The following is a 9,043-nucleotide window of genomic DNA, read 5'->3' as shown; positions in this document are numbered from 1 at the left end:
AAGAAACAGCTTTGCCCCCAGCTGTATTTTTTCATAATACGCGGTACTGACAAGCAGCCTGCATCCTTTGATCGAAGTACGCGTGGCGGTTTGTAAGACACTAGCAGTTCGCTCAGGTACTGCGGCGCAATACCATTTAATGCTTTATATGTCAAGAGTAGTATTTTAAAATCAATGCGAAATTTCACAGGGAGCCAATGCAGTGAAGATAAGATAGGGGTGATGTGCTCATATCTTCTGGTTCTAGTGAGGACTCTCGCTGCTGCATTCTGGACTAGCTGAAGCTTATTTATGCACCTAGTTGAACTACCAGACAGTAAGGCATTACAATAGTCCAACCTAGAGGTGATAAAATCATGAACTAGTTTTTCTGCATCGTTTAGCGACAATATATTTCTTATCTTGGCAATATTTCTAAGGTGAAAGAATGCTATCCTGGTAATATTATCTACATTGCTTCAAATGAAAAGCTGGAATCAATAATCACAAAAAGGTCTTTTGCTGGTGCAGTTGATGGAACAGAAAGGCCATCTAAAGTTACGGTATGATCTAAAATTTTACTCCTAGCTGTATGCGGTCCTATGACTAGAACTTCTGTCTTATCCGGATTAAGCAGAAGGAAGTTAATTAGCATCCAATTACTTATGTCCTGCACACATTGCTCAACTTTAGTAAGCTGTTTTTTCTCATCAGGTTTTGCTGAGACATATAACTGTGTGTCGTCAGCATAACAATGAAAACTAATACCATGATTACGGATTATGTTGCCCAGAGGAAGCATGTAAAGGGAAAAAAGCAGTGGACCTAAAACTGAACCCTGCGGAACGCCAAACTCCACTAGAGAACATGCAGAATAATCACCATTTAAGTCTACATACAGATAACGATGGGTCAGATAGGATCTGAGACAGGAGAGGGCTGTACCCTTAATTCCTACTACATTTTCTAATCTGTGAAGAAGAATAGTGTGATCAATGGTGTCAAAAGCTGCACTGAGGTCGAGTAATACAAGCATAGTTACACAACCCTGATCAGAGGCCAATAGAAGGTCATTTACTACTTTAACGAGTGCTGTCTCTGTGCTGTGATGAGGCCTAAATTCTGATTGATACAGTTCATGTATGCCATTTCTATGTAGATATGAGCATAGCTGCTCCGCTACTATCTTTTCCAGAATCTTAGAGATAAAGGGGAGGTTTGATATTGGCCTGTAATTGCACAGCTGACAGGGGTCGAGGTCAGGTTTCTTAATTATTGGTTTGATAACTGCTAATTTAAAAGATTTTGGAACATAACCAATGCTGAGTAAAGAATTAATTATTCTCAACAGGGGTTCTGTTATTGCTGGTACTATCTGTTTAAGAAAATGTGACAGTACAGGATCTAATATACAGGTTGATGAATTTGCAGAAGAGATGAGTGAAATTAGTTCATTCTCTTCAAGGGAAGTAAAGTATTCTAGGTTCCAATCTGACATGGCTAGATTAACATCTGCATTAATTACATTGTTCGGTTTCAAAGCCTCAATTTTATGCCTAATATTTACAATTTTATTATTAAAAAAGGTTATGAAGTTCTCACTATTGCATGATGTTGTTGTGGAGATTTCTGCAGTGGTCTTATTTCTGGTTAATTTGGCTACAGCATTAAATAAAAATCTAGGATTATTTTTGTTATTTTCTATAAGAGTGGAGAGATATGTTGATCTAGCTACATTAAGAGCTTTTCTATAGTTCAGGATGCTCTCCTTCCATGCTATTTAAAATACTAACAATTTAGTTTCACACCATTTACGTTCTAATTTCCGAGCGGTCTGTTTTAAAGTGTGCGTGTGATCGTTATACCAGGGAGCAAGTTTCTTATCTCTAATAATTTTTCTTTTAACTGGAGCTACATTATCTAAGGTATAATGAAATGTTGACTCTAAATTTTCATTCGCCTGATCGAGTGCTGTGGAGTCAGATGGCGATCCAATCAAAGTTGATAACTCTGGGAGATTATTGATAAAGCTCTGTGTGGTATTTTATGTGAATGTACATTTAATGTGGTAGCGCGGCACTGTGTGTACATTATTACTATGACACACTTTAATTGAGACAAGATTGTCAGTGATCTGAGATAGCTTCAGACTGTGGAATTGTGGTTATATTTCTTATTTTTAATCTGAAGGATATTATTAAATCTAAAGTGTGACCTGCTTTATGAGTGGGTCCTACTACACACTGATTTACTGAGTCCAGTATGGACATAAATTCTGTTCTCAGAGAGTCTTCTCAAAATTAATATTAAAATCTCCAGCAATTAACACTTTGTCTACAGAAACGACTAGGTTTGAGAGGAAATCTGCAAATTCACTAAGAAATTCAGAGTACGGCCCTGGAGGTCTGTAAATGACAATTAGCGGAATCGACTGAGCTGACTTAATATAGTTAAATACTTGTATGTTACTATAAAGAATTTCAAATGCATTAAATTTGTGTCAGTGATTTTGTACAATAGTCAAATTATCATTGTGAATAACTGCGACGCCTCCTCCTCTACCAGTTAACCGAGGCTGGTGTATGTAGCTCCAGGAGGACTAGCTACATTTAGAGCTACATACTCGTCCTGTTTAATCCAGGTTTCTGATAAAAAGAGTATATCAAACTCCTGATCTGTGATAATTTCATTAACTATAACTGCTTTGGATGCGAGAAATCTAATATTTAACTAATATTTAATAATTTGTGGTCATTTGTGTTTTCTTTTGAGTAATTGATCCTCAGATACTTAAACCAGCACTTTTTTTTACAAGCAAATTAATGAGGCTACTCATGTTAAGTTCATGAAGGCTATATGTTTGTCACCAAACAATAGTGCAGACTTGGATGATGTCCCAAAGTAATGTTATCCTGAACATTTTGAGAATCTTTCAGGGAGTTCTTGGGCCTCTGTATGTTTTCATATTCTAATATATCACATATAATCCTACAAGACAACAAAATGACATATACTATATTTGTTGGTGATCAAAGGTGTGTACATCTGAACATCCCTTCCATATACAGTAGCTTTGTTGAACATCTTATTTCAAAAGTTATGAGCACTGATATGGAGTTGGTCTTCACTTTGATGACCTCTCTACTTGTCTGTGCAAATTTGTGTTGCTTCAGCAGCAGGTTCTTATTAGGTTGGGTACTGATGTTGGGAGAAAAGACCTTGCATGCAGTTGCAGTTCAGATTCATCCCAAAGGTGCTAAATAGGAATCAGTTTAATGCTTTATGTAGGCCACTTGAATTCTTTCCTTTCAGTCATGGAAAAAAATAAATAAAACGAAACTGAAAACTTGCTTTGTGCTCAGAGGCACTGTAATGCTGAAACAGGTTTGGATCCTTAGTTCTAGTGAAGGGAACTACTTCTATACAATTGTGTCCTACTGTGGCTATAGTCTGTGGAAGCCCCACATACTCTATGGGTTTGATGGTCAGGTGACCACAAAGTTTTGACCAAATAGTGTACTTGGCTCTTTTCAGATAATTACAGTACAGTAGACTGTCAATGTTTCAAGCACATAATCAACTGGATGAGGACAAACCTAATTATTGTGCTTGGCAGCAAAGTAAATTTCAAAATCTTTGCCTATGTTGAATCTCGGTCTCTAAAATCTAAAAATCTGTTTAAAATCCAGCTATTTAAGTAAATTCAAATAATCTTTTCTAGCTGTTCAATACAATATCAAATAAAGAATTAAAGGTTTTATTTATTTCTACTGTCGAGTTATCTGGGAATTTGCACATCAGCTTCTGCTTCAAACTCGATTTGACAAACAGTAGCTATTACACGCTTTATGTGTGTTTTGATTGTTAAATAGTTATAGAAATAGAACAATAATTAATTGCTTGTTTATCTCTGAATAAGTAATGTGATATGAACTAGATGAATAAATCATCAATAGGCATTACATGCACATTAGACCAAAAGATACTGTATATCTCTAAATGATCAATAATCTTTAAACCTAACAGTAATATTAGTATTGTAATCAACATACTGTTTTGGCACAACCTCTTTGGTTACCTATGTGGTGTTATGTGTTGCCTGTGTTATTTATAGATGGTCATGGAATGCTGAAGAGTGTGTGAAGAAGGAGCAGGAGGTGTGGAAATGTTTGTGCTGGCATGTGACCTTGTCTGAATGACCTTTAGAAACTTTGTATTGTGTACTGACTTCTTAAAAAAAGTTTATGAGTTTTTACAGCAAAAAAGGGTACCTTTAAAACTTAGCCCTTTATTAACTCCACATATTGACTGTTTATTTGGTTGCCTCCCAGCCTGTGATCCAGACCTACTTAATTCCAAAAAAAAAAAAAAGCCTAATCTGGGATTGTAACATCTGACTGGACTGCTAATGGTAACCCTGAGATTGTGCAAGTGTGAGATACCTTTGCACAGCTTCAGCACATTCACAGCACTACACAGAATGGACATACTGTATATTACCAAGTGCAGTATTGAAAGGGATAACTTCAGGGTTCAGTAATATCTACTGTAGCAGAGTAGTGTAGTGTTTCTACAGTGGTAGATTTTGTCGTCATTTACTCAAAGAAGGTAAATGACTTTACTTACCAATGAGGTAAAGTCGCTTGGAGTCAGATTGTCAGTGTGCTGTAGTAGTGAGCCAAACCAATAAAACAGACTGGACACTATGCCTTTATGAGTTTGCGCACATCTAATGAGTTCTAAAATAATTGTCCACTAGGTGGAGCGCTTTACTGAGTGTGTATTTTGACATTTGGTTGGGGGGGGGGGGGGGCATGTTATGGAATGGTGATATAAAAATTTTGGTGCCTGCTATTAAGCATAATAACTGTGCATCATACCTGTGCATTGCAGGTCTGGGTTGGCTGCTGTCCTAGCTGTCTGTGAGAGACCCTGTGAGAGGGTGTCAAAATGAGGGGTTTGTCTTCACAGTGGAGACAGTATAGGAAAGCTGACCGTATTAGTACAGTAGTAAACTGTTTTAAAAGCACTTTTTCATGTCTTATGTGTCTTTTTAATGAGACAGCTTTTTTGCTTTCTTTTTCCTGTTTGTTAAAGTTGGCCAGACTTCAATAACTTGTCCTATTGATCTAAACCAAAACGAGCACACAGCCAGGTTAGCAAGAGGGCGGGTGGGCGTAAAAACAGTTTTTTCACCCTTGTGGGGTTTTTGTTTAGGCTCAATCCCCAAACCTTTCATGGCACATAATGAAAGTGCCGCTCTCAGCAGGGTCAACTGGGATCAAGCCATGGCAGAGACAAGGGCAAACTATAGGGGGCGATTAAGCCCACTAATGTCCGATGAATCCCTTCACAATCACATGATATGAACTAATGTCACCATTTAATTATAAAACAACAGTGAGAGTGGGTGAGGGAGGGGGAGATGCAGTGCCTATGTGTGTTCAGGGAGCAAAAGAGAGTTCTGCTACACACAACAGTGGGGGGCCAGAAAGGATGACAACTGCATTTCTCACATTTTTGTTACAGCACACTTTTGGTAGTTTCTTTGTGGCTACAGTATATACACCGCTTCAATGTGTAAAAATATTGCCCTGAGTAAAATGTAAGATGCAAAGAACTATAATTAATGTTAATTTGTTGTATAACACTGCACAGACTTACTGACAGACAGACCTAAATAGAATTGTGTGTAAATAGTTTGAAAATTAAACACGTACCTTTATTTTATTGGAACTTAACAAAATTAACTTTATCTACAGTGCCGTGAAAAAGTATTGATTTTTATTTGTCACACTTAAATGATATGCAAATAAATAAATAGGAGAAAAAAAAATATATGTACTTTTTCACGGCACAGAGTGCTGTTTCTGTTTGGTTTTCTTATTATTCTTAACACTTGACATAATCCACCATGCATGTTCTTTGATAAATAAGTTTTTCATTTAAACCTTTTCTCTTACAGATATTGCCCTTAGTTGTTGTCCATACACTGTCTGACTCACATAAAAATAACTACAGTTTGGATTTAAATAGGTGAATTATTAGGAGTATTACAGTGGATAATTACTGCAGCAATTAATAAGTTTCAGCTAGCAACACTTCTTTTAACACTAACTGATGCAGTGTTTTTTTTTTCTTCTTAAACAACCATGTCTGATGTGTCCTGTAGTTATGGAAAAGCTATTACATTGTTTCAGAAGGGTCAAATTATTAGCCTGAATCAAGAAAGGAGAACAACTAAGGAGATTGCTGGAACTGGGATAAGAACGGATCAACACGATATTATAGGCTAATTAAAATCAGAGATCACTTAGATGCTTAGTGAAGTTGCATTATAAAAAAAATCAACAGTAAAAATCACAGCTATGTTTAATAGTGAAAGTATTTGGGATTTGGGACTAAACAGCTGTGTGTCCATAAGAAAACCAGTTGTTAGTGAGGATTCAATTTGCTACTGACCACCAAAATAATCAGGCTTAAACTGTGAAAGAGTGCTTCTGAGAGCAACAGGAATCATTTTCACACTTGATTTAGCCACCGCAGAGTTCTGACCTTAATCCCATTAAAAGTCTTTGGGATGTGCTGGAAAAAACTCTGGATGGAAATAAATGTTGCCTAAGTTAATAAGATTGTTGAAAGCTCAGGCAAATGTGTGCCATGATCAAAGCTAAAGACGATCAAGCAAAATATTAATGTGTGCAATTCTTTTGGTCAGCAGTGTGAATAAAATTTCTTCAGTAACGACTATTTTCCTGGTCAAGGTCACAGTGGATCTAAAGCCTATCCTATGAGTACTGGGTTTAAGGTAAGAGTATTTTCTGGAGGAGCTACAGGTCTATCACAGAACATCACACATACTTTACTGTATTATTTCAATAATTATTGAAATAAAACATTTGAAAAACATTTTCAATTGTCTTTATTAAAGGAAGGCTGATATTAAACAGTATAATGTGTATAGCAACTAATTATCAAACTAATTGACAATCCTTCAGATATTGGTTTTAAGAAATGGAAAAACTTCCCATCAAATTTTCTTGGCAATTTTAAAGCTATAAATAACTTCCTGTGTGTTCTCCTCTTGGAGCTACACAGCCGCACATAGACACTTCTCTTCATAGTTATCATTAACAGACAGGCCATCGCATGACACACTGCAGTCACTGAATACACCCCCCACTTATCATCATGTATCCACAGCTCAGGTCCTCATCCCCTACCCGACCTTGATAACTTTGCTTCACTGCTCTGTTCCTGAATTACTGTTTTTTAAAGAAGTCTCTTTCTCCTTTTTTATACTTTTGCAGTTTTCTTATTGTGTTTCTTATTCATTTTGACTCAATAGAAAATAAAATATGAAAATGAAAATATGAAGAGTTACATTTAGAAGACACAACACTTGTTACTGTTTTCTGTGGTCACTGTTGTCTTAATCCATCACTCCTAAAATAACTAGGGGCTCTTGTTCCATCCTAGGTGTCTAGACACTGAGCATATGAAACATGGGAAAGGGATGCTAGTACTTTTAAAAGGGTAAAAAGTAAAAGTGTTCCCTAGAAGTAAAACGCCAGTGGTATATCATATAATCAAATAATAAAAAAGTCCTGTGCAAATAAAGTAAAGTGTGCAAAATAAAGTCTCAGGTGCCTTCAAAATAACAAAATTAAACCTTTCTATGTAAAAAAAAAATTACCATAAAGCTAGTTAACAGTCATAAACTAAACAAAATTGATGTTTAATATGATAAAACCTTTTTTGTATAAATCTGTTTTGTAATATGTTGCTTTATTTACTGACATTTTTATGAAATTTATTTTCATGTAAATGTAATGCTTGTAAATATTAAACATTTTTGTAATAATTTCATAATGTAAAAGTCATAAAATAACTATGTATAACAACATTTGCACAATACAGTGTGACTTCACAAATTTACAATTGCCAGTACTATAAGTTTTTTTTTTTGAAAAAGCATTATGCAATAGGCCTATAGAAATCTATGCCTACAATTAAAAAAATGTATTATATAATACAGGGTATAGTTGTAGTAGTAGGACATTTTTTATGTTAGTTGCTTTATTCTTGTCATGCATATCTTTTGTTGAACTTGTTCCAAAGGGTTTGAAGTTTAAAGTCTAAAATAATAGCCTATTATTTATCTGTTTGTTCTATTCTCTCTTGGGTTATGGTTTTAAAGCTATGGAAGTCCTTGGCTCCCATGAAAAGTGTGCTGATCAAGCATACTTTTGAAATCAGAAGCATTCACAGGTGTATCATTTAACATAAACATAGAAGGGTGAGCAGTATGCCTTTCAGCAGCTGGAATAAACCAGCCTTGTAAGTGTTGCTCAGAAAACAAAAATACCTAAAGAGGTCCAAATGAACCTTCAGATGCATTAAATTGGAGACACGCATAGGCAAAGCACAGAGAACACTGAACAAGGGAACATCTGCATCTGGTAGGTGAGCCATCATACAACTATTCACCTCCTTGAACATTTCCACATTGTTTAGTGTTACAAACTGAACTGAGCTGACTTTTGGGATTAAATGTCATGAGGGAACATAAAATAGGCTATAATATTAATGCTGGAGTGTATAAGTGTGTATGTGATTATGTTTGTGTGTGTTTGCATGCGTACGTGCATGCATGGGTACGTGTGTGTGTGTTGGGGAGGGGGAGGTTTGGTTTGTTGGTTGAATGGTCTGAATTTGTGAAACTGCATACATGAAAGTACATAAATGAAAGTATCGATCATTATCAAAATCCATTTTAAAAATTAAAAACAGATTATTGCACAACTATGATTCGTTGAGTCACTAATCAGGTAAGGAAGACATTAGATGCAAAAGAAACAAAGAGAAATGTTTGGAGTGATCCACAGCTCAGAGAAGTGTATAGGACAAAAATAGCTGAGACTTCAAGCTGGGCTTTATCTTAAATGTCCTGACCAATCTTTCTAAGGAGAACAGGCAGCAAACAGGACCAAGATGTACAAAGATAATAAAATATTTTAGCACCTTTAAATGTCTGACAGCCATTCAGTTAAACAAAAAAACT

This window comes from Clarias gariepinus, chromosome 5, assembly GCF_024256425.1.
Source record: "Clarias gariepinus isolate MV-2021 ecotype Netherlands chromosome 5, CGAR_prim_01v2, whole genome shotgun sequence".
Classification (NCBI taxonomy): domain Eukaryota; kingdom Metazoa; phylum Chordata; class Actinopteri; order Siluriformes; family Clariidae; genus Clarias; species Clarias gariepinus.
Note: the sequence above shows the minus strand (reverse complement) of the source record.